The sequence below is a fragment of the Mixophyes fleayi genome, chromosome 1, assembly GCF_038048845.1.
Source record: "Mixophyes fleayi isolate aMixFle1 chromosome 1, aMixFle1.hap1, whole genome shotgun sequence".
Taxonomy (NCBI): domain Eukaryota; kingdom Metazoa; phylum Chordata; class Amphibia; order Anura; family Limnodynastidae; genus Mixophyes; species Mixophyes fleayi.
In genome coordinates, this window is record NC_134402.1 from 250,810,553 (window position 1) to 250,838,382 (window position 27,830).

Below are 27,830 nucleotides of genomic sequence, written 5' to 3' on the forward strand. Positions count from 1 at the left end.
TCCCATATCTATCTATCTATCTCTTTATTTTTATATCTATAACATATTTATCAAACCCATTTCTATCTGTCTATCCCATATCTACCGTATCTTTCTTTCTTTCTATCTATCTATCCCATATATATTTATTCCATATCTATCTGTCTATTTATCTATCTATAACATATCTATCAATCCCATTTCTATCTATCTATCTATCTATCTATCTATCTATCTATCTATCTATCCCATATCTATCTATCTATCTATCTATCTATCTATCTATCTATCCTATATCTATCTATCTATCTATCTATCTATCTCATATCTATCTATCCCATGTCTTCCTTTCTATCTATCTATCCCATATCTATCTCTCTATCTATCTATCTATCCCATATCTATCTATCTATCTATCTATCTATCTATCCCATATCTATCTATCTATCTATCCCATATATACCTATCTATCTATCTATCTATCTATCTATCTATCTATCTATCTATCTATCCATCCACTTATCTCATATCTATCTATCCATTTATGTCAAATGTATCTATTTATCTATCCATCTATCTATTTCATGTTTATCTATCTATCTATCTATCTATCTATCTATCTATCTATCTATCTATCTATCCATTTATATCATAGCTATCTATCCATCTATTTCATGTCTATCTATCTATCTATATATCTATTTATCTGTGACTGGATAACTACTAAATAACTTTTGGTAAAAATGTATTTAAAGCAAACAGCGCAGGGCACTTATTTATGTAATTGCATGTGCACTTATTTTTTATATTGTGTATATTGTGAGATAGGAAATCGTTATCTCTGAGATAAGTTTGTTTTTCTGTTTAACCTTGCTATAAGATATGCCTATTTCTGATGTATACAACTGATACAATGAGCCTTTGTTTACCAAGCCTTTGGTGTATTGTGATGTGGGGAAGTGGCTTGTTTTGGGTTTTTTTGGTTGTTCTGTGGAAATGTGTATTTGGTGACTGTCTGAAGTATTCATGCCAGTCAGACCTTTTGACTTGCTAGTGAGTCTCCTGCCTCTAAAATAAGATCCAGAAAATCACAGCAAGATTTTTAAGAATTTCATAGCTAAGTATAAATATTAGTGGCTTTGTAATGCATGTAAATCCATGTTTGTGTAAATAGAGTACATCGTGATTCTAAAAATAGACTATTTTGGAACTGTATAAAAGATGAGCTGTGTGAGTATGTGAGTGTTCTTCTGATTTCAACATCTGACTTAATCACTGGTACCTCAAACCAGTGTGAGCAAATAAACCATCTTGCTTCAAAGGCCTGCTTGGAAACATCTTCAATATTGCTGTATTCCTGTGATCTACAGATTAGACCCTAAATCTAATCCGTTCTCTGGCTGTCTCCTAGGTTTGGACCCAAGCGTTTCCAGTACCACTGCTCTGCCTGCTACCCAGCAGCCCTGGTCAATGTGATAAGCCAGGGCGGGATCCATTCACAGCAACCCGGATCCATAGTAAGAGGTCCGGAGTACCAGCCCAAGTACACCAACAACGAGATACGCTAGCAGCGTCATTTACCCAGAAGAAACCCGATACTGGATGCCGGTAAGGAGTCCAGTGGTGGCAACTCGTGTAAGCCCCTCCTACTGCGACAAGAGGGCACATTTGGGATAATGAAAGGGAACAATAACAAAGTAAGCCCAGCTGGTTCCCAGCAGTAACTGTCAGGGTGGCATAAGCAATCCATCCTGTCACACTATCTATCTATCTATCTATCTATCTATCCCATATATATTTATCCCATATCTGTCACGAATTGGGGTATTAGCCCTGTTTACACCACTCGGCGGTACCATATTACTGTACATCTTCCTCCTGGTCGTATGCAGCATTTTATCGTAGGACAAGAGAGACTTCTGTCTGCAGCACTGAAGGCTGCCATCTTGGATGAGACATTTGCTGATACTTCCTGCTGAGTCTAAACACCTGATCCCATTCCCCAATTGGCTTCTTCTGCAGACTATAAGAGTCCCCACCTACACTCAGCAAGTTGCCAGCGTAACACTTCCTAGTTTACGATCTACAGTTGTTGTTTTGCTACTCCAAACTACCTGCTGTATACAGAGCTCGCCCCTTCGTGTGTCTTCAGCTTCATCCTGATTACTGCTTCTCCCCCCGCTGTGTACAGATCGCCACCATTACCTCTGTGTGTATTCAGCCTCAACCTACTGCTATGTTATGGACATCTCTCAGTGAGTTCAACTTCATCTGTTGCTACTATATGAACTGCAAACCTTTATCCATTTATGTGAATTCATTTATTGCTGCTATGTGAATTACATCCATTAACCATTTGTGTGAATTTAGCTTCATTCCCTGCTGAAATAAATACCTTGGTTAGTTATTCCTCATGTGGATTCATCTTCTTTGCACCTGCTTGTGTACTGATTCCAGTGGTTGTCCTCTGTATGGTTCCTTCTCCTACATCCTGTATACAGGGCTCAAGCAAGCTCTATGAGCAAGACATTCATCCAGCCCCCCAGTTTCCACTACACACCTGCCACAGCTAGTCCCTGGGGTCCCAAGACGGATCCCAGAATCCCTATTGCCGTTACAATATCAATCTATTGTTCTATTTATCTATGACATATCTATCTATCCCATATCTTTCTATCTATCCATTTGTTTCATGTCTATCCATCCCATATCTATCCATCCCATATACCTATCTATCTCATATCTATATTTTCCATATCTATATATCTATCTATCCCATATATATCTATCTAATCCCATATCTATCCATCTATCTATTTCCCATATATATCTATCCCATATATATCTATCCCATATATATCTGTCTATCTGTCTATCTATGTCAAATCTATCTATCCATCTATTTTAGGTCTATTTATCCATCTGTTTCATGTCTATCTATCTATCCCATATCTATCCATCTAAGTCAATGTGGCTGAGCAAATATGAAAATGGGGGCTGAGGAATTGGAACCAAAAGAGAGACTTGCTGGTGCTACCACTACCATAAATTAACATTGTCAACCCCATATCTGAAAGACTGCATGTATAGGTAACATATGATAAGAGAATATGTCCTGGGTTAGAGCTTAATATCTGTCATGAAGCTCCCATGATGTCATTCATTCTGTGTTTTACCTGCTTTGGCTTGTTGGGTGTATTCCCACTCACTGTGATTTTTCTATTTCTGTTGTGATGACACTAAATGTACTGTCAACACATTTTCTAAACTGAATCTGTGCACTCTTGAGGAATGCACTGAACATTGATATGCTCAAAAACATCAGGTCCTTTATTCAGTGTATTGAAGTTCAGCACGTGTTACAATATTAAAGAACAGAACAGTTTACCACTGACAACGATATTCCCTGTGGGTGTTCTACATCAATTACATTGTAAATAAAGTCTGACCACAATTAGTGCACTGTAGTCAGTGCATACAAGTTAATGGAGTTTGAAAATTTGAAAGATATAAATTCCATTTGTCATGTTGCTCTTGAAGGAAGTAATATTATAATATTATAGGCATCCACTCTTAACAGCAGTCATTTTGTTTCAGAATAGCTTTGGCTGTTTTTTAGGCATGTTTCTGTTTGAGCCTTCTAGTCATTATAATGTCTACTCTTCAAATAAGGACCATTGTTTCCCAAATGACCACACTTTAGGGTCTTAAGGGTATATTTACTAAACTCTGGGTGTGAAAAGGTGGAGATGTTGCTTATAGCAACCAATCGGATTCTAGCTTTTATTTATTTAGTGCATTCTACAAAATGATAGCTAGAATCTGATTGGTTGCTATAGGCAACATCAGGGGCGGGCTGGCACATTTCAGCCCGGGGGGCACACAGGCGGCCGCATCATGTAACACGTGATCTGGCCGCGTCAATGATGCGGCCGCCTGTGCGCTGACACGGCCGCATCGCATGTCATGTGATGTGGCCGCCTGTGCGCCGCTGGAAAAATTAATCGCCTGCATCCACGGGGGGCGGCCCAAACAGTGGTTACACTGAGCGGCCCGGGGGACTGATGCCCCCCTGCCCCCAGGCCCAGCCCGCCCCGGGCACCATCTCCACTTTTTCAAACCCTCAGTTTAGCAAATATACCCCTTAGACGTATGACTAGTTAGCCTCTAGAACAGGCCTTGCCAACTTGCGGCTCTCCCAGGATGCCTATCAGAAAGCTGGAGAGCCACAGGTTGCAGTAATGAACATACTTGCAAGTTTAGATACTTATAATAAGTGCTTTAGTGAAATAACAATAAAAGCTATTAATATTCTGTTAAATGAGTCAAGAAACTCATCATTATCGTTCACTGAGAAAGCTTTAAATAAAACTATTTTTTTTAGTAAATTTTCATTTTTTTAAATAATTCTATAAAAGGCATAAACTTATAGTAAAGTCACATTAACACTGCAATTTTTGGACAATTAAAGAAGAGAACCATGACCGTTTAGTGCACCAATTAATACACAGTGGTTTAGCGTCTCATTGAGGGGGGTAATTTACTCTAATGAGAATTTAATATCTCTTATTAAACATCTCACTAATACTTTATTTTGCTTACAGTAATTTGGAACCAGATATATTCTTAATCAGTTATTTCAAGATAAAAACCGAATGAAAATATTGTCAAACTATTTTAAATGAGTATCAGCAAGAAGATGAGTTATTATTGAGTTATTATTGAGCTTCAAATATTATAAAAAATATAGTTTTTTTTATTTCATGTGTGTGAAACTCCCCTTGGATCATTTGTAAATATTATTCAAGCCATTGTGCCAGTAACACCTTTGGAAATATTTAATCTTTATCTCAATCATTGTGGGCAAACAATCAAAGCAATTAAATCTGCAACAAAACTTTGAAGAATATACTTCCATTACTTTAAAATAATATATAAAAGGTTGCAAGAACTGCAATACTTATTCAAGAAGTGGTAATTTGTGGTGGAATTTCTGTTGGTATTCTAGGAAAATACATCTGACACCAGCGGTAGTATTATTTGGAGAAAATCCTATTTTCACTAGAACAGAACCACTGCTTCCTAAAACTCCCCCTTGCAGCTGCAAAATGAAGAATGACCACATAGACTACAATTGACTTCAAAAAAGGATCTTTCAGATCTTGGTTTTCATTGTAAAGAGTCCAACTACCAGAGAGTGTTTTGCTATAATCAGATGCAAATTTCGACATAACCACTTCCTCTTATTCTATTCTCTAAACTTTCTGTTAAGCCAAGCTATTTATCCTCCCCCCCCCCCCCTCCTTCAGTGACTTTTCTCCACTTTTGACATCACAACACCCAGGGAAATACCATCATTCACTAAAAACAGATGAGCAATTACCTATCTGTATACATTTTTATTGAGTGCTATTTGTCCCAGGAAAACTGATTGGTCTAAATCCCCGAACAATGGGAATGTATGTAAAGATGACTTAGAGAGACTAACACAGATGTTCAGTGGTCTAAAGTTGCCAATAGGAAGTAGAGGCCACTGTCTTTTTAGACATAGAAAACCAATTGCATATACTTACAATTGGATGGCAGACAAAACCACTTGCTGAATTAGAAATGATCAATAATAATTATTCCGGCATGTCAGAATCAGAAAAAGACAGATTCAGAATCCAAATTGATGGCCAGACAATTACAAAATATTTCAGGAGATAAAATAGAAAAAGGACATTCATTCGGGGTAAAGGCAGAGGCAAGGGAAATAGTAGAAGATTTCAGCCTCTGAGTGACATAATTACCTACCATTTCTGTGGACAGGTAGGGCACAATGTCCAAGTAGGCAAAAACTGAGAAACCTTCCCTGTACCTCAATATTTTCAACCAAAATAACTGCTTTGTGGATCCAGTGGCAGAACTATGGTACACTTGGTCACCTTAGACTAAGTACTTCTATTACTTGTACAATATTAGGAAAAATGTAACATTTTGAAAGACACAGAAGCCTCTACATCTGAATTGCAATCATCTGAATTCTCTTCTGTTCCACTCTTATTTAAAACTATTACCTCTGTAGGTGTTTCTAATCCCCCGTTGCCCATCCTGTCTCTCAACCTCTCTCAGTGACCATTGGGCCTATCTCTGATCTTCATGATTTCCTACTAAGTCCTACTTATCTTGTTAACTTCCTAGGGATATATTTTGTCACGATAATGACTTTGAGGATGCCGCTGACTGGTATTGACTCTACTAGACCGGAAGGCGCGGAGTCTAACGTACCCCCGGTATTCACCTGGGACCCCTGCAAGGAGGTATGGGCTTGGATGCGTGGGGTATGCAGGTCGCGGCCCTTGAAGCTAGTTAACAGTGCAGCAGGAGAGAGCAGGAATTGTCGTACAGTCCGGGTCATTGCCAAACGATAGCGCGGTACACAAGGGAAATCCAGAGGGAAGGTCAAAGGGCAAGCCAAAGGTCAGAATCCGGGAGACAATGTAGGCAAATCGCTGGACAGAGAGTGGTCAGAAACGAGCAGAGAGTCAGATAACAAAGGACACTGGAAATGTGGGATCAGGATACAAATGCTGGAGAAAGGTGAAACCAATACTCTGGCACAAGGAAGGAAGAGGAGGAGGCTTAAATAGGAGGGGACTGGCCCTGATAGGGAGATATATCGGCACAGAAGCGTCCTGTTGCTTAGCAACGGGACACACCTACTGCGCATGCGCGCCCAGCGGAACCCGGAAGTATGTCCTGTTGCTAGGCAACGGGACAGATTCCGTCGGGAGAGACAGGCGTCCGTTCCCGGAACCTAGCATGGTGCAAGGACGGCGCCTGACATATTTGCTGTGTAAAATAGGCTGTAATTTTTTATGTTCCCTGGATGGAATTTATTTAGCTGTATATTTGCCTATTAGACTAGAGCTACTGGCTTTTTGGTAGACCGCTTCTGATGAAACTGCCCTCTATGCAAAGAAAAGGGATAAGGATTTCAATACATCTTGACAGTATATCTCCATCTCTAGGAGCTACTGTGGCTATGCACTTTGGTGGACAGAAGAGCCCTTTCTACTTTGGAGAAAAATAAGAAGCATCTATTTTGTATGCGTTGTAAGAATATTTTGCTGGTTCTGTTTATTGCTTCTGAGCTAATTATATTGGAGGGACACTTTGATTGTTTTATCACTCTGCACCACATCACTACTGAATTTGAGCTTACTTTGTCTCTCAAAAGGATTTACTACTCTGTGACTTATACACTAATCGACCATCTTGTGTTTCCTTTGATCCTTTTATTAAGACACAATATATATTTGATATGAACATCCCATATGCATTTATCTATATAAAACTCTCTCTCTCTCTCTCTCTCTCTCTCATGCATTGATTGTATCATTTACACTGGTTTCTGCACTGTATTATTTTCCTTATATTGTTTTTTCATCAATGTTTTTCTAATATAGATTGCAATATAGTGCTCCCATCTTCCCCTTTTCTGTTCCAGCTATACAACAGTTAATGAAACAAAGAAAGTGATTCTTGCAGCTATATCATCTTGTTTCCGGTATCAAAACACACAAATGTAGTAGACCAAATTCTCATTGCACAGCCTGTTAAAATTCAGCAATCTACTACCTAAGGCCTCTAAGTATCCTTGATCTCACCCAAGCCGAGGAAGGGATTGTTGAAATTTGTCAACAGACTCAGACTTAATGTTGCTTGAGTGGTTACACTGGAGGGACTGCAGGCAGAGCTGTTCCTAAACGTGTTATTGTGTTGTTACTCTGTGTTATACCAATGTACTTTGTTGTACAAAGAATGTTCCAGTTTTGTTCTCATGGTGATCTTACATGCAACATGTGTTATGTCTGTATGTTGAGATAACTACATAGTATAATATAAAAGTTTTTCCACAAAGAAAATTCCAGATGTGTGCCTACTGACAGAATAAAGAAGCGTAATCTGCAATAGGTGTAAGGCCTGTAATACAGCACTCAATAGAGACCTTAAGTATTATTCCTACATAGAAACTAGAAAATGTACAGGTTTGTACAAGAACTTAGAGCGGTTAACAAAGCTGCTTTGCCTACTTTTACCTGCTTGTCTTGTTGTTCCAAATTCAGCAACTATTCTATCCTATGTAGCACCTAAGTCTACTTATTTCAGGGTGCTTGAAGTATGTTTCTTGTTTATACCTAGTCACCCTGACACAGGGGTGGATCTAGAAAACTGTTGTACCCGGGGCGATTATGGGGGGCGATTTAGGCCCCGCCCCCTTTCTAACATCTTAGGCTGCCGACGGCTGCACACTATGTGCAGGTCCGTCCAGCCGTGACAGGCAAGGACAGTGTGCTGCCCGGCTGCTCTGATTGTGTTCAAAACACAATCAGAGCAGCCGGGCAGCACACTGTCCCTGCCTGTCACGGCTGGACGGACCTGCACATACTGTGCAGCCGTCGGCAGCAAGTGTCTGCTAGGGGGGGGGGGGCGATTGCCCCGATCACCCCCCCCTGGATCCGCCACTGCCCTGACAGCGAGATTTGATTTACCTATCAGTAGCACCAATATAGCAAGTCCAGACTGCCACAAGTCCTTTGCTCCTCTTGCAAAGCTGAAACCTAGATGACATTGTTTTTTCAACAAACTCTACTTTCACCATCTTTGTAATTGTTTACATCTTTCATCCTGTCTTGCCCAGAAGAGAAACAAGGCCTCTATGGAAAGATTTTAGCTCTGTTTATCAATGGACAATTGCATTTCAGCAGGGAAAACGCTCACTCTTGCTAAGATTAGAAACCATTCTCAATGATTCCTGGCCTACTACTGTCTTGGTGCACAATCTGGCAATGCAATACAAAAGGAAAATCTGGAGCCGTGGCCTAGAGACATCTGACGTCTGGTACACAAACAGACTGAGTGGTACAAAGGAAATATCAGAAGCTGTAGTCAGGAGGAATAGCCGAGGTCAAGTGTAATGGCTCCAAACAATGGGAGACGGTACCAAAGATAATCCAAATCATAGTCAGGCAACAAGGGTCATACACTGGAACTCAAAAGTAATAGCGAGGGGAACAATGAAACAATGAACTAAAACAAGTAACAAGGTAAGGAAACGGGAAGGAAGGAGCCAGATGCAGACGTCTAACAAAACCTGTTGCTCTGACACTGATTCAGTGTCAGAGCTGCGCTTATTAACAAGGGGATTACCAGGAAATATTTTATGGGAATTCTTTTAAAAGATCAGGAACATGAACATCTCAAGCAGTTATCCAAGAGCGTTCCTCGGGTCCATATCCTTTCCAATCTACCAGAAACTGAAGAGTACCTCTCGAGACACGGGACTTAAGAATCTCTTGTTGGTTTTGTACTGGAAGGAATACTCCTATGGGAAGAAAATTTGTTGATGACAAGTAAAAGGGAGACATGGAAAACATTGGTTATCTTCAAGGTAGGAGGCAATTTTAATCTATAAGCCACAGGGTTGATAACCTCCAAGATCTCAAAAGGTCCAATAAAACGTGGGGAAAATTTCCTAGAGGAAACTTGAAGGCGGAGATTCCACATAGAAAATATTACTTTGTCTCCAGGAGAAAGTAGAGGAGCACGACGTCTTCTTTTCTCAAACAATTTTTTGCTTTGAATAGAGTCTTGGACCAACCTCTGTTTGACTTGAGTCCAGCATGAATAAAAATTTTGAAGGAAAGAGTCTACTACCGGAATTTCAGTTGTCGGTAAGTCAGATAATGGAGGGAGTTTGTGATGAAACCCTTGAAGAGTGAAGAAGGGGAAAACAGAACTCATGATACTCTTTATTTAGGGGCGAATTCTACCCATGACAATAAATCAATCCAATTGTTTTGTTTAACAGAAATATAGCACTTGAGGAGCTTTTTGATTTCTTGGTTAGCCTGGAAGTCATATGGCTCGAGCGGCAGCAGGACAGGACCTGGAGAGTGGAGCAGGTAATTTCCTTATAGATCACTTGTTGCATACTCCTGATGGCCATCTGTTGTGCTACTGCCATATTTTGCTTGCATGCACCATGGGTTGAACATTTGAGCAATGGAATATTATTTGGTTGGTAAACAAGTATTGGTTTATCACACATTTTACATTTATTCAACAGAGTTGTCATGTGTGCTCTGTTTGTCAGGTACACTACATGGACAAAAGTATTCGGACACTTGACCATTACACCAATGGTGCCTTTCATTCTGTAGAGCATTTATGAGGTCAGGCACTAATGTTGGACGAGAAGGCCTGGCTTGCAATCTCCGTTTCAGTTCATCCCAAAGGTGTTCGATGGGGTTGAGGTCAGGGCTCTGTGTGGGCCAGTCAAGTTCTTCCACACTGAACTCATCAAACCATGTCTTAGTAGTTCTTGCTTTGTGCACTGGGCATAGTCATGTTGGAAGAGAAAAGGGCCTTCCCCAAACTGTTGCCACAAAGTTGGAAGCATAGCATTGTCCAAAATGACTTGGAATGCTGTAGGATTAATAACGTTCTCCCGGCATCCACCAAACCCAAACTCACCCATCTGACTGTCAAACAGAGAAGTGTGATTCATCATTCCACAGAACACATTTCCACTGCTCCACAGTCCAGTGTCGGTGTGCTTTACACCACTCCATCCAATGCTTGGCATTGGTCTTGGTCATGTGAGGCTTGTATGCAACTGATCGGCCATGGAAACCCATTTCATTAAGCTCCCGCTGCACAGTTTTTGTCCCTACATTAATAGCAATGGAAGTTCGGAACTCTTCAGTTATGGAGTCAACAGAGCGTTGGAGACTTTTACGTACCATGCACCTTAGCGGTCGTTGACCCCACTCTGTATTTTTACGTGGTCTTCAGCTTCATGTCTGAGTTGCTGTTGTTCTTAAATGCTTCCACTTTCTAATAATATCACTTACAATTGAACGTGGAATATCCAGCAGGGATGAATTTTCACGAACCGTCTTATTGCAAAGGTGACATCCCATCACAGTATCATGCTTGAAGTCACTGAGCTCTTCAGAATGACTCATTTTGTATCACAAATGTTTGCAAATGGAGACTGCATGGCTAGGTGCTTGATTTTATACACCTCTGGCAATAGGTCTGATTGAAACACCTTAATTCAATAATCAATAATTTTGGCCATATAGTGTATATAAAATGGGCCTAATTGAGAAGCCACAGAAGCAGCACTACCTTAACTTGGGAAATTTTGGTAAATATTCCTGTTGATTTTGATTCAAACGAGTGAGTGATGAAAATTGGGTTATGCACTTGTAAATGTTTTCATACACTCTGGTTTGTACCCATGTGCAGAAATGTACTGTCAGTAAAGTTGCCAAAATATATTATTCCAAAGTTTGGCATACCTAGGACCATCAACTCAGACCAAAGCATCCACTAGTGGTCAGGCAACACAATACAATTATAAAGCATTACGGATAAAACTGATATGACATCGCCATCATTATGCACAGGCTTTAAGACAGGTAGAAAGACAGAATAGTATATTGAAAACTAAGACTGCTAAAATTTTTGCAGAAACAGGGGTTAAGAGGCCTGATGAAGCCTCACTTGTACTTTTGAGCCTGAGATTCACAACCAACAGAAAGAATGGACTTAAACTATGAATAGGACCACAAATAAGATTGCCATCATTTCCCCCTGTACCTCTATCCAGCCTTGATCTACAACTGACTGATGAGCTTATTCTGAACTATTGCAAGACCCTAATCAAACATATTAGAAACCTCCATTTGCAGGTCACAGTTATATTGCATAAAAAGAATCAGATCAACAATGTAATTCCATGCAGCCAGACAACAGCGTCAAAATCAGGCACATCTGACAACTCATAAAGCTATAAAGTGCAAAGTGTTGAACACCTCAATCCACGTACAAGAAAAAACACTGCACATCACCCAGACAATAGTCCTGTGCCTGGATATAGCTGACACTAAGCCAAAATTTCCTTGACAGTTTTATTATGTGGAATGCTATCTTTTTTTAAAAAAAGAGGCATTCTTTTAAGACTCGCTTAGGCCAGTAGGAACACAATCAAATCAGAGAATTTGCCAATGCAATCAAACTCCTGGCCATTGTTTGCATCCCGTTTGCAATAGTGGAAGTAAGGCTGGTGCTACCACTAGGTGAAAGTAAGTGGTTGCTTAGGGAACCAACAGTTAGTGAGCACCCAAAACAATAAATCCATGACATAATGTCACTTATCCAGTGTTTGAATATTCCCACGACACACCCACACAGAACTCTAACAGCTACCACGAGTGAGAAGCAGCCAGCAGCATATGTGAAGCTGCTGGCTGCTGCCACTTCATTTCAGTGTTACGTTGGGAGTGTGGAGCTTGGCTGACATATCACAGCCAAGTTCTACATTCTCAGTCCCTGGAGGAGAAGAAGCTGCCCTTATCTTCGCTCTGCTTAAGTAAGCAGTGGGGACACGAGGCGAGAGAACGGTATGTACCACCTCCGATGGATGTGTGGACACCACCTAGGGCATCCCCAGAGCTTGCACCAGCCTTGAGTGGAAGCAAACTCACTGTTTGCAGTAACATGGAATTATTCTTAATTAGATATGTTAAATTAAGTTTAGAGTATAGAGTACAATATGGGAAAGTTATTTTCAAATTGTGATATAAATGAATCTTGTGTACTTACTAAGATATTAATGTATTAATATATATATTTCTTTCTTTATTGTTTCAAGCTATAAAGTATGCTTTTCCATAAGGAAACGGATAGCGTCATATAACTTTTACAATATATACTAGTGTGAATGCTCTCCCTGGTATATATCTCATTTCCAAAAAATATGTAACTCTCACTTTATAGAAGCTTCATGATCTTGATTTCAGCAGCAATGACCAAACAACATACTAAACTTAGTGAATCAGCCTACATGTCTTTATGGTTCCTAGATGTGTTCCTAAAGTTTTAATCTATTTTATAATACTTTTTTTTTACTTCCCATATGTTGCCTTAAAAAGTATATTCTGCATTGCAATTCAAATTAAATGCTTGTTCCAACTAAAAAAAAAAACCACAAAACAAAAGCAACCTTGCATATAAGTAATATAGACACACCACACAAATGTAAAAGAATCAAATGGATGCATTGATGAAGAACCTATGAAAGTTTTATTTAATAAAGTACAGCATTACCACATAGATTACTGTAGTCTAAAGCCTTATAAGTATGGACAGGTACATGGGTGCAATGATAATTACTTATCACTGAGCCAGACATAACTGTGTTTTAAAGCACTATGATTATGCATACATCAGAAAAATGCTCAAACTTTACTGTATAATTATTAATGTAAAATTGTATTGCTGAATAAAAGAAATCTAGGACAAGAGACTATGTATATTTATAATGAACGTAAACTGCCTGATTCAAAAACGCCTTCTATCTGAAGTGACAGATTGTTAAATATGCTCCCTGAGCATCCGGTTTACAGAAAGTATTAGAATACATTAATTTATGTCTTAAAGTAGAGAACAAGCTAATGCAATAGGGAAATTTTGTCAGGCTTGTCTAGTATTAAATATGGAAAATGTAAAAATAGCTTGATTAGGCTTGTACATTCTTTTAAAAGTAAGGTGAATTCAATAATCTGCATTCTACAAGATTATAGCATAAAGTTTAAATTTAAACTTTCAACTTTGGTTCGTCATGGTTTTTTTGGAACCTTATTCTCACTAATGTATTCACAGGAGTCACTGCTTAGTACAATATGTCTGGAATATAAGGCAGCACGGTGGCTGAGTGGTTAGCATTTCTGCCTTACAGCACTGGGGTCATGAGTTCAAATCCCGACCATGGGATTATCTGTGAGGAGTTTGTATGTTCTCGCCGTGTTTGTGTGGATTTCCTCTGGGTGCTCCGGTTTCCTCCCACACTCCAAAAACATACTAGTAGGTTAATTGGCTGCTAACAAATTCACCCAAGTTTGTCTCTGTGTGTGTGTGTGTGTTTGTGTGTGTGCTAGGGAATTTAGTCCATTGGGAAGGTACTGATGTAAGTGAGTTCTCTGTACAGTGCTGCAGAATTAGTGGCGCTATATAAATAAAGGGTGATGATGATGATAATGAAGAGTGTAATGAAAAAATGATTGTTAAAATATAGATTTTTTCAGTGGATGATCAGGCACAAAATCAGCGGAGCACCACCCAAGGCCCATGGTCATTTTAATTTGCCACCTACACCTGGGAGCTGGATAACACTGTTTAGGTAAAATAGCTGTTGTGGCTAAAAACACAGGGAAACTCAATTTGGCCAGTCCAATTCAAGAGAGCACACCGTAAAAAAGTGAAAGTTTGTAGAAAAGTATCACGGCACGAGTTATCATGAAGGACTTGCTGGTACTGTTATCTCTTTATATTGGTCTAAATATCTTGGACGATGTAATTTCAGACCAATAGAGTAAGAGCTGATTTAGCAGGGTTTTGTATTTGTGTTATTGAATAACTTTGAGACAGCCACTAAAAAACATTTAACTGAATTTTTAACTAACACATTAAATAAATTACATTTATGTTTGTGCAGCTCTAAGTATATATGCAGCAAGCAGTTACAATATGCATTTTCAGACTTGAAATTGCAGGTGTTTTTGAAGTAAAACCTAAAACCAAGATAAATCATATCAGACCTTTTTTCACATTTACTTTCACAACCAACAAAATTCAAGTGAAAAACAAATAGACAATTTTTTAGAACAAATAAGTGAAAATAAAACACCTACAATGCCCTGGTTACATACTTGTGCACATACCTAAACTAATACTTTGTAAAAGCAGCTTTTACTTTTATTATAGCAGTGCATCTTTTTAAATTAGTTTCACTGTGACAGCCAGGCACCAGGATGATCACATGATCTCAGGGGGAATGATTCCTCCACCCCTGCGATCGCATCCTGGTGCCTGGCTGTCACAGTGACAGCCAGGCTGAATACAGAGTAGCGGAGACCAGCGGGGCCCCAGGTATGTATGTGTTGCTGTTGCTCATGGGGGGGCGCTCATGGGGGGGAGCCCGTACTGGGCCCCAAGTATGCGGCCCTGTGTATGGGTGCATACTTACCTCACCCCCTTACCAATAGCGATAATCATGTCGGCATGCTCAATGACGTCATCAGCTGCAGCCGCCTTCTTGCTTCATCGTCATTGGCTGCTGTCGGGTTGAAGAGGAGCCGTCATCGCTCAGGGTCGGGAACCATCTCCTTCAGAATAGTCACGTCAGGGTGAGTCTTGTCGCTCTTCTCTGCATCGATATGCCGTACCACACCCATTGCAATCAGTGTATGTAGACTTTTTATATCCATTGTATATAAAAATTTAAATTTTACTAAAGGATGAATACATTTATGACATAATGTATTGCCGTATTGACCTTACATCACAAATCACTATCACAAATAATAGCATTCACAAACATCTCCCATTAGATGCAATGCAGGAAGAATGAGTGCCAAAGAGACTGCAAACTCCCTTTTTAAGGCGAACGACATGTAACATTTGTTGATTTGCATATAATTACATTCCATGTTCTGTAACTGGCCTGATTCTCCAGGTGACTTAAATTATTGTAGGCAAGTTGTGAATCATGAAGTTCAGAATTGACTAAATCGGTTCACCATCTCTATTTATTAGTCATGTATGTAAATAATGGCTGTCATTGTTTGTAGTCATTGAAATTCCAGAATTTGTTCCACAAATTAAACTAACAGTGTTGGACATTGTAAAGCGTTAAAATTCTGCTTATGTTACTGCAACTGAAATTAGCAATCCCATATAGAACAATTATTATTTTTTCTTAAAATAGCAAAAAAGGCTGCCAGACACAGGCACGGGCAGCCTGCTACAATGACACAGGGTCACAGCTCTCAGCATGTCATGTGATGTCAGATATCTATCTATTTTATCTTATAGCCCATTTTATTATAACAAAGGTTTTAAAAGATACTTGTACCAAATTACCACTTTGGAAATTTGGTTCTTCCTATTGGATCCTGTATTGTGCTGGAGAAGGCTTCTTAAAAATCCACTTGATTTACACATAGAGGTATATTTACTAAACTGCTGGTTTGAACAAGTGGAGATGTTCCCTATAGCAACCAATCAGATTCTAGCTGTCATTTGGTAGCATGTACTAAGTAAATCAGGGGTGTCCAACCTTTTAGCTTCCCTGGGCCACATTGGAAGACGACGAGTTGATTTGGGCCGCACATAAAATAGACTAACAATAACGATAGCTGATCATCCAAAAAACCATAGAAAACATAGTTAACATATATATATGAGAAAAAAGTGATATATATATATATATATATATATATATATATCACTTTTTTTTTCAAATCCCCCTATACTTACCTTTCAATCGCCCTGTTCAAAAAATCCTCTCTAGTTGTTATACTATAATTACTTTTTGTATTGTTTCGATGCAATATCAAGAAAGCGCATTTAAGCCAGGCCTTGTATATCAGGGTGCCCTGACCAGTCCTGCGGTACCTGACATATACATCACTGTGACCCCAAATTGTCACCTGTTTTGCTAATTACACCACTATGTTAGTTAAGGGATAACAACTTATAATGGGCCAAAGAGAATAATATATAATGCCCCATTAGTATTACAAGTAGAAGTATGTAGCAGGGAGATAAGGTCCATGATGCTCCAGGACCAGGTGACTTTTATTCACTGGTCAGCGTCCCTTGAAATAATAAAAAAAATCCCCCTTAACTTACCTTTAATCGGCTTGTTCTCCTGTCCTCTTCTCTTCTTTTCTCCAATTCTGTGCTGCTGATTGTTCTTCTCGCGCGGATGACTCCTCTGTGCTGCGCTCCGCAATGGATGTTGGGCGTGATGACATCACGGCCGACATTCACTGCGAGCACCGCACGGAGGAGGAGACAAGGGAGGGAGCCAGAGTACCAGCTGACGTGACCACGTGACCGCAAGGTAAGTATTTTCTTTTCTTTTTTTTCAGGATTTTTTTTGGACAACCCTGAAGTAAATGATAACTAGAATCTGATTAGTTGCTATAGGCAACATCTCCACTTTTTCAAACCTGCAGTTTAGTAAATATACCCCATAGGGTAAGAGGCCATTGCATCTTATATAAAAATGTGTTCAATATTATCATTTGCTTGCTATACTATATATGCTTTTTATGTTTCTCGAGGCAGTATTTTTGTATTTATGTCACTGTAAAGACCTCTACAAACACAGATTTTTTCCATTTTACTATCGTTTGGTACAAGGCTAATCAATCATCACATCACATCCCAATTTAATTTGCATCTATTTGTGTCGCCATTGGGTGCCCCTTACTTTTATTGTTCACATTATAATGTAGTTTTTAAACTGTCACACCTCACCACACATATTTCCATATGTTGTTTTTGAAAAACGTTCACGTCCTATCTGATACAAAATGCTCGGCTCCCAAACTTCCCACTTCCTTAACTATTGAAAATATCTATGCTAAATGTATTAGATTATTGAGAAGGGTGGTAAAAATCAGCACAGACAACTGCAATTACTAATTAGATGAAATCTCTGAAGAAGAACACTTTGTAATAGGTGGAAGGGGTCATTTTGGATTGTCTGTGAGATTAAATTTATTAGTTTATAAGTTTTTGCAGTGATGCAATTTTTCAAATGAGTTGGAGGGGCTCTGTCGTCGAGGACCCTTTATGTTTATATTTGTAATATAGATGCCCACAGAATGAGTTACATTTGTATGTTCATTGCAAACATAAATGGGAAAGCAATCACTATTATAAAACAAAAAATGTATTCACAGAATAATATAAACTAATTGTACACATGGGTAAGTATTACTAAAATTCCTTTGGGGTGCTTGCTGGGTTTCATAGTATGATTATGTTATTTTAGCCATTTTTCATTTTGAAAACAGTTTTTGTAACTATATAGAACTATATATTACGGTCTGTATATTAGTTTTTATTTTGCAGGTGAACAACAATGGTCAATATCTAATTGTATCCACAGCATTGTAACTTTAAAGATCTGCAGGGTAAATGCTTGGAAATAGCTCTACATCTGCAGGATTACTTATCAGTTCATTTTGGATGCTTGAACACATTATATCCAAACTTTACATAAAGGAACATTTTGTTAACATTTCATTCCGCATTGTTTTGTTGGCCCCCGCCCCTCAGACCCCTCAAGTACAAAATCACAACTGTGTGTTCTGATTATTAGTGCATGAGAAAACTAATTACATGCAATGTGCAACCCTTGCTTTTTTCTCTTCTCCCTGTTTACCTTATTCATTGCTAATGCTAATTGTTCGTTGAAAAAAAATGTCTGTTTCTGTCGTTCTTCATACATTTCAATAAAAAGCTACTGCAGCCCTCTTGTAATTTCACACTTTTGCAATCAAAACATAATGGCAGCTCTGGGAATAGTAATCATGTGCCAAAGATCAATTGTGTTTTTTTGAGCAGTACAGAGAATTGGTCATGCTAACGCTTTGATACACTTAAGTGTGAGATCCATTAAGGAATATTTACTAGAGCAGTCGAAATTAATCAATATTCCTGCTTCACTTATTTCAGCCATGTTATAGCAGATTTAAGGGAGAAATATGGTACCTTTATGTGCAACAGATATTAACATAGAATTAATAATGTTTATAGTCTGCATAATATATAATTTATTAACATTACCGTGGAAATACAACATGGCTTATTTAAAAAAAAATGACAACACTCTTTATTTTGCTATGTTTTTATGAATTATGCATATATTTGTGTGTATTTAGTGTGAGTGATGTGTATGCCATTAACATACAGAATATGGGGCTGATGCAGGGTAAGTATTATGCTGATTTGTGTAGTGTATCTTGCGTGAAACCGCTCTGCGCATTCCAATAAAAATGGTTACACGCATATGTGCATATGCATATTTGCATGTTCATACTACTTATGTCTGATTATGCCTGTCAAGTTGGACTGGGCGGGACGGGGCGCCCTGATCTAGGGAGAATATAGTAAGGGCAATTTGCGAACAGATTCCAACTGCGAAAAAAGACGCATATATAGGTGTTAGAAAACTGCATTATTTGTGGGTGGTCAGGGTTAGGTGCAAATAGTGAATGATGATGATGACATTCCCCAGCACTAGCAAACCGCCTGTGATTGGGTGTTTGTGAATGCTCTGGAGATTTCTTCGTAGCTGAGGTGTATATTATGCTTTAGTGTGCCTGTTTAAGCAATTCTTTTTGTTCCTACATGAGACAGGTATTTGTTTTTGCAGTTTTATTGACGCCTAATAGCAAATGCGTTTTTTGTAAATAAAATAAATAGCTAAACACATGGGTGCAAATGGGTCATAAGTATATGCGATGTATGCCAGGTTTATGCCATGGTTACTGAATGGCATGCATCTTAAGATAGTTGCTGCTCGCATATGATCACAATTGAAGCTTTTCTAATGAACGCGCACTGTGCCTGTGATTTGGGCACAATTGCAGCCAACTCTGCATCAGACTCTAAATGTATATGTGATTAATGGGTATTTTGTTTCTATTGTTTTTATGTAAAAGTATTAAACATCTGCAGACAATCTCCATTTTTGTATGGCCTTCCAAAAGATAGTACTGGTACAGACAGATATTAGGGTGAGCCACAATTTTCCATAAGGGAATGTTGGCAAGTATGTGATTACTATGTATGGAGTGTATGTACTTTTTATGTATGTGTATATGATCTGTGACTGTTGTGTATGTAATGTACTGATTGTATACATTTTGTGTAAAGTGATTGTTATAAGAGGCAGGGATAGCATTGTGTAGGTGTTGGCACATGTTGATGGGTGGTCTGGCTCTGAATTTGCAGGTTTTTAGTTATGCCATATCAAAACAGCTTTATTTAATCTCAAAGTTATTCTCAAAGTTATTCTAAAAGTGCTCACTGCAAGCTACTATATTTCTGTAAATATCAGTCTTACATTCCCAGGTACTAACTTGGATCAGTGAAATAACTTCCCTATTAGAAGCACTGACTGCTATAGCAAACTTTTTTCTTGATCTCCTGCACATCACTCTAGCAGAGAAAAGTATTTCCAGGAAAATATTCTTTAGTATAAGCAGCAGAGTAGCACCTACTTTCGGAGATCAAGGCATTGGCCATTTAGCAAAGGAAGACACTGTAAGGCCAGATATCTAATTTTTTATGCTAGCAAAACCTGTAGAATAAAACACATTTGCTATGTAGTTTTACTTCAATTTTAACTAATGTTTTTGAGATCATTGTAGGTATCCCGATGAGTTTAAAGGTAGCGCTTGCAAAAAATAGAACATGTAGTATTCTGAAAAACGCTACCCAATGCAATGGAACGCAAAGTTAAAGTATGGCAATGGGTATGAAAACACTAGAAACAATGGTTTCTAGTGACAGACTGGTTTATATGCCTTTTACAATTGTTAAAAACGATAGAAAAACACATATAAAAAAATGCCAGTGGATATGAGGCCGAATGGAGAATTAAAGTGGATATGTTTTTCATGTATACATTTGTGATATATATAATATATAATATAAATAGATATTTGTATTTATGTCCCAATGTACATGATTAGATTATTGCCTTTAAGTGATTTATCTATATACACAGTGGTTGAAGTGGGCGGTATATGGTGATATGCCATACCACCACTTCTATTATTTTGATTGCAAAACTATAAAACTCCATTCATTTGCAATCTTCATCCTGCCTCCCTCTGAATATACACGTGACAGTTTTTTTGGCAGGTAAATAACATGCTTTGCCAGCGAATGTGCTAGGGAGCCAGAGAATGAATACCTCACCACCTCCCACAAAACACCTAGATTGACTTTATGTTTTCTGCGTATAAGAATATGAAATGCCATAAATATTGATAAGTGAAATTGTGAAATTTATACAAATATATATATATATATATATATACATACAAATATATATATATATATATATATATATATATATATATATATATAATTTCATTTTCTGCAAAGGTCAAACAATGTTCAAAATGTAATAATACTGGACTTACGTATTGTTCGATGCTCAGCAACTGTTACAGGATCTGTAATAAAACAATGAATCAAAATAAATAGAAATGTGCATAATCTGATAATACACTTTTCTCTACATGTTATTCAATAATAAATAAAACAAATAAAGTCACTTCAGTGGACCAAGCACAAAAGATGCTCTTACCAGGTCATAGTTATGATATTTAATCTTACTAGGCCACCCCTCTACTTTCCTACAGATTGGTTGCTGCTATGCTCAGTGTAGCATTGTAATGTACTTTAATTATTTAAGTCAAGTACATTTTCTACTTGTTATGTATTGCCTGAATACTTTTACATTGTATTAAGCAGCTGTTTGAATTCAACAATTTCACATTCCCTTTTTTGCTATTCCATTTCCAAGGCAGCGCTACAAATTAATTTGCCAGTGTAACGGGAAAAAAAAATTACCTCTTTTTACAATTACATCTAAAGAGGGGCATAGAAACTGCCTATCACTTGAGAGCGAACTCATTTTTAACATAACAGGTTTTGGGAGCCCCCTGCTGAGTAGAACAGTATTAGATATCCATGATATTTGTTGATGGACGTCATGCCAGTCCAGCTGTCAGGAGCACAGCTGTTGTATTTCCTTCTGAGTGATCAGTACTGCCATTGCCCTCCAGCTACTGTGTTTTCTGATAAGGTCCAGTGGAGAGATGCAAAGGAACTAAACACTTGGCTTCTAATGGTAAATGCAAAACAAAGATTTCACAGCAAATTGCATTTTCACCGCTGCCCTATGTCATACATTGGAATGAACTGAATTTTATCTAGTATACTGGCTGAGAAGAAATCACAATAGAACAGTTTCTCCTGGTGACTGTTAATGTAGTGAGTGGAGAGTTTTCACTTTATTGGAAAAGAGAAGTGAATGTCGTGCAGACATCCTCTTGCATAATTTATCAGCAGTACAGAAAAAAATAGTCGGAATAAGCAGCTCAGAGCCATGCTTCAACTCATTTTCCAGAAAAGCATGTTTATTAAAAAATGCAGAGGATGCGAGTTCTCCCTGCCCCTGTTCTGTACACATTGGAGCTGAAAATGTGATCATCATGTTGATTACTGCCAAACAAAACATGAGGATGATATAAATGTTTTCAAACATCTGCATTTTGCTAGTCAATGATTAGAAAGAGAAAAACTGCCATAACACATAGACAATCTACATCATGTTTCATTTTCAGAGAATCAGTTTCATACATGTACATTATTTTGATTTGATAGTTTATATTAACGCATTTATAAAAGTGGGTATGGATATGGCAACAAAAGTAAACAAGACATTTTCAAACAAAAGTTAATATTTTTCTAAATATTATTTTAGATTTTGTTTAGGATTCGGCCATAAAATGAGGCGTCCACTGTGGATATATAACAGAGGCGTTTTAAGTACAAAGGTAACTGTTACCAAGCAGTGTCCTGGAGTACATTACTGCTAGGCAACTTGATATATGAACATTACATGCAGTACACTTTAAGTGGACATAGGGTAGTGGATCAGTGGACTAGCCTCCCATCAGAAGTGGTAGAGGCTAATACAGTAGAGCAATTTAAACATGCTTGTGATAGCCATAAGTTTATCCTTACAAAGATTAAAGGACCTAATAAGGTTTGAGGTTACCATAGGTTAATAAAACAATGGGCAGACTAGATGGGCCAAGCATTTCTTATTAGAGATGTTCACTGACCCCCGTGTTTTGGTTTTGGATCTGGATTAATTTTGTGTTTTGGATTTGGCAAAACCGCCCTCGCGTGTTTTGATTTTGGATCCTGATTTTTTTCTAAAATTCCTTTTCTTTTTTTGCTAAAATCACATAATTTGGCTCTTTTTTTTTTATCCCTGCATCATTATTAACCTCAATAACATTAATTTCCAATCATTTCCAGTCATTTTTTGTCAAGTGACAAGAACACTGCTACCCTTCCTGTTTCTGTATGAGTAAAGGCACTGGAGACTGGAGAGTGGCAAGAACACTGATACCCCTGTTTCTGTATGAGCAATGACACTGTGCAAAGTCACTGGAGACTGGAGAGTGACAAGAACACTGCTACCCCTGTTTCTGTGTGAGCAATGACACTGAGCATTGTCACTGGAGACTGGAGAGTGACAAGAACACTGCTACCCATGTTTCTGTGTGAGCAGTGGCACTGAGCAATGTCACTGGAGACTGGAGAGCAACAAGAACACTGCTACCCCTGTTTCTGTGTGAGCAATGGCACTGAGCAATGTCACTGGAGACTGGAGAGTGACAAGAACACTGCTACCCCTGTTTCTGTGTGAGCAATGACACTGAGCATTGTCACTGGAGACTGGAGAGCAACAAGAACACTGCTACCCCTGTTTCTGTGTGAGCAATGACACTGAGCATTGTCACTGGAGACTGGAGAGTGACAAGAACACTGCTACCCCTGTTTCTGTGTGAGCAGTGGCACTGAGCAATGTCATTGGAGAGCAACAAGAACACTGCTACCCTTGTTTCTGTGTGAGCAATGGCGCTGGATCTCCTGGGGAGAGAGGTACTTATGGAATCCAAATCCCGCTAGATCCGACAATGAAACAGTGACATTTTGCCTCGATTCAGATCCAAGAATGCGCGAAAGTAATGAGCCGGGTGAGCTCGATTTTCAGAAAACTGAGCCTGAACATCTCTAGTTCTTATCTGCCATCAAATTCTATGTCTTTTTGTTTTTTTCCTCTGGACATGGGATTCTTCTTTTAAAAATGCAGGTCCCCTTCACCTATGCAGGTCCCCTTCACCTATGCAGGTCCCCTTCACTATATCTAATGATATTTTCCACCCTTGGGACACCATTCTTCTGCACTAGGGAGCCTCTGATGTGATAGGACCTTCTTAAAATTGGATCTGAGCTACAGATTAGGGGTGCAGCAGAGTGTTCTCTTAGACCCAATCACAACTGTGTAAGTTGCCGCTCTGTTTAGGCAACATTAAGAAAACTGAAAGTCCTAGCACTAATGCTGATGCCTAAATTACATTGCTGAAACAAAATAGTGGCCTGATACCATAGCTCCCAACTGTCCTGATTTAAGCAGGACAATCGTGCTTGTATGGGATGGTCCCAATGTCCTGACACTCAGGACTTTTGTCTTGACTGCTTGTACCGTTGGAGATGTATCTTTTCATTGCGGTGTCCAGGTGCCATGTGTTTCTGGTGTGAATTGGAATGCAGAGGTGTTTGAAAGAGAGTGGAGGAGATAGGATGAAGTAGGAAGTGCTAATAATGCACACAAACATGACTTGACCATGCCTCCATTTTAAAATTCAGTGTCTCAATACCACAGCTTCAAATTCTGGAAGATATGTGATAATGTGGGGGTCAGGCCCCATAGAATGCATACTCCAGGGTAAAAGGCCTCATTAAAATTATCCTCTTATAAAGGTTTTGCATCACCCTGACACTAAAGCCCTCAGGCACCGCCTGCATGTAACTTCAGCTTATGCGCATCTGTACTAACTTCTGCATTCTGGCAAAATAAATCAACCTGCCACGGTCTCTCAATCAATTATATGTCTGCCACAGTACAAATGATTTCTATGCTGTTGCTGGTAAATACATTTCCTGTTTTCAGGGACAGTGTTTCTTTAAGTACCATTGTACACTTTGAGCAATATGAGATGGCCTTTATTGTCCCTATTTTATGTCACACTAACATTAGATATGACAAATCTTAGAGGAACACCAGATACACAGAAATCTGTTGTGCTCTCACCTTTAATTACATGTTATAAGCAATTTTAAGTACTTTTAATGCATTCAAATAAGCATATTTCTTGGATTTACTATACAGTCCCGGTGGAAACTCACCGGACAGTCACAATATCCCCAATCTTTTCATGTTGCTTTATATTTAACATAGCAGATGATGACACTTCTCATTTTTAAAGTCTGAAAATGTGATTTATGAGCTATGTGGATTTCTGACAAGATAGGACATTACATATGTATGCCTAGATATTATAAATGAATAATGGGATTCGTTCACTCCTGAATTTCTCAGAGCAGACAAAATACATTGAACATCCAGACATACATATATACTGCAATAGTGACAAGAACAAATGACTTCAAACAATGTTCATACTGTTAGGCAGAAGAAACAAAATATTCCTGATGTTCCGCATGACATGAAAACAGTATTATGTGAGAAATATTACTATCAGCATGGTGGCACGGCTATCCATTGTATGAGTATGCCCTTTAAAAGTGACAGTCACCAATAACAATGCATTGGAGAGTTCATGGACACCAGAACTCTAATAAGGGTAAGGGTGTATGGGACTAGGCTGAATCAAGGAATATTTCCAACGTATACAGCCTATCAAGATAAATATCACTCTAGCACAAGTGACAGGAATGAGTTTCACACAATCGTGCTCACTGACTTTAAAATATATTTATTGCATGACTTACGTGTGCTCGCTGACCTGTACATACCATTTTATATCTACAGATAGCTAAAATTAGCTTGCTACAAAAAACAAATCAACAATAACCTAACAGATTAATAAAATATATTTTTCTGACACTTTCTTGTTATTAATATTAAGCAGGAAAAGGAATATATAGAATGTTTCTGCAATAAGTTAATATTGTTCATATGGAATCTGCATTGTCTTACATTTAGTCTTTGCAAATTGTATAGATGTTGAATATGAAATACAATATGAAATGTTTGGAGATGAACGAATATTCTAAAATGTGGCCCAAAAAATGCAAAATAAGTAATAGACACTGCAGAATAAGGCCAACGACAGTATATGGAGAAGTCAATCAGCAGGCATCAACAGTGTTACATGTTTATGTCTCTGATTTTGCTGCAATCATATAATATTTAGAGCACTGTGTTCCAATAAATGATCATAAACAGAATGAGAACATTCTAGTCCAGAGACTAAAAAAAAGACCACAAAGCTTTTATAAAAATAATGCACCATGGTTATAAATATGTCCTGTGCCTTGTTAGGAGCCGCAGCACTACTGGCAACGGTTGACACTATCTTTCGTTCCAGCTGTTGCTAAGGAGCCGGGACACTACTTTGTTCCGGCTGCCTGCTGGACTGTGAAGCTGCAGCATCGCTTGAGACGGCTCTCTCAATTTTTGTCCCAGCTGAAGCCTAGAAGCCGGGATAATGTTTTGTCTATGGAACCTCCTCTTCCGTCCTGGCTAATTGTCAGACAGAAGGGACGCTCCATTCAGCGATTGCAATCACATGACTGCATTCAACAATCACTGTGTGTGTGTGTGTTGGGAGGGAGGGGGGGGTGGCTCATTCCTATTGGCCCCCATAACTGTAAACGACAGGAAGAGCTTAGGCTCCATTATGATTATAGCATTGGGCCTGCACCTCTTTTTCCCTGCTGTTGCTAACTCTATTTGGTTTGATTAACTGTTGTCCGACCTTCTGCTTGTTCCTGACAATTCCTTGTCTGCTGCCCGGCCTGACCCTTTGGCTTTGTTTTCTGGACTTCGCTTGTCGCTCCCCAACTATCCTGGTACGCTGCCTGTCTTGAGCATTTGTATATCCTCTGGATATCTCGTGTCTATCTTCTTGTGTGTCTTCTCAGTTCGCACCCTCCGATAATCTCCATACATCCTCGCTACCTGACATTGTGATAAATTATTACTGCTTTGAGCTCAAGTCCTGGAGGCATCCGAGTACCTGTAAGAACATCGCTCTTTTAGTTGGCTATGAGTATTTATCCTTTGTCAGTGGTAGCCGTAACATGGCCAAATAATGCCTTATCACATCCATCATAAGTTTTACTTTTTTGTGTACCGTAAAACTTTCAAATCTCCCTGCATTTCAAAGATAATTTTAGTGTGTATGCATATGTATTTGCCCCCCTGCTTTTTGCAGCATTTGATGGAGCATATTCAAAGAGGTTCCAGGTTTGCGGCATCACAGGGCCACGCACATAAAGGGCAATTACGGTACCACCACATCGTAGATTGTGGGAAATCCGTGGTGTAGCGGTATCAGGAAGGCGGCCGCACGTAGCCGCGATCCCGGAAGCTAATTGAATATGCTCCGATATATTTTATGAAAATTGCAATGTTGCAGTTTTAATTATATGTTCTGTTATATGTGTAATACTAAACACTCTTTACTTTAGCCATTTTTCCAACATCACGATTTATATAAAGGTGGCCACGTTATCGGTTTGCGTTATTTTCAGATTTAAAAAGTGATAAAGCCTGATGAATGATGATAAAATGTGAATAAAGTTGCTGAAATTTAACATGGTCAGAACATTCCCACTTTTCAATACAAAATTTGCAATTCTCCATATTCCCTCAATATTGCCATAAAAGGGAATATAGAAGCAATGCTGCCAACACGACTGAAATGATAAAATGCACTCTATCTGCTAAAGCATTAAAAAATAAGCTGTTTCTCATTCCTGACAGTTGTTCATATACTTTCCAATATATTTTGCAATATTCTGCATAAACATTGAATGAAATATTTATGGAGATACAAATGTAATTGCCATTTTGCCAAAGGCTTTATAGATACAAATATTTCATTGCTATATAAATATGAGAAACTATTAAAAATTAAATGAGGTTAAATATATGCTAAACTTTGCAGATATTTGTGAAATGATGCAGTTAGTTGTTTCTAAATATCTAACATCTATCAAATTATCTATTTTTGTAAATTAATGAGAATGATTCTAAGCACAATAAAAAACAACATATACTGTATGTTTAGTATATATTTGATTAGCTATCT

General features: G+C 38.5%; 1 protein-coding gene across 24 annotated transcripts in view; it reads right to left on the reverse strand.

Annotated features, from left to right (window-relative positions):
- Positions 1-27,830, reverse strand: part of PTPRD (protein tyrosine phosphatase receptor type D) — a 1,423,918-nt gene that overhangs the window by 536,807 nt on the left and 859,281 nt on the right. For all 24 annotated transcript variants that reach the window (XM_075209451.1, XM_075209482.1, XM_075209417.1 and 21 more), the window contains exon 8: positions 21,048-21,080. The gene's annotated coding sequence lies outside the window, so the exon portion shown is untranslated. The remainder of the gene's footprint in view (positions 1-21,047; positions 21,081-27,830) is intronic.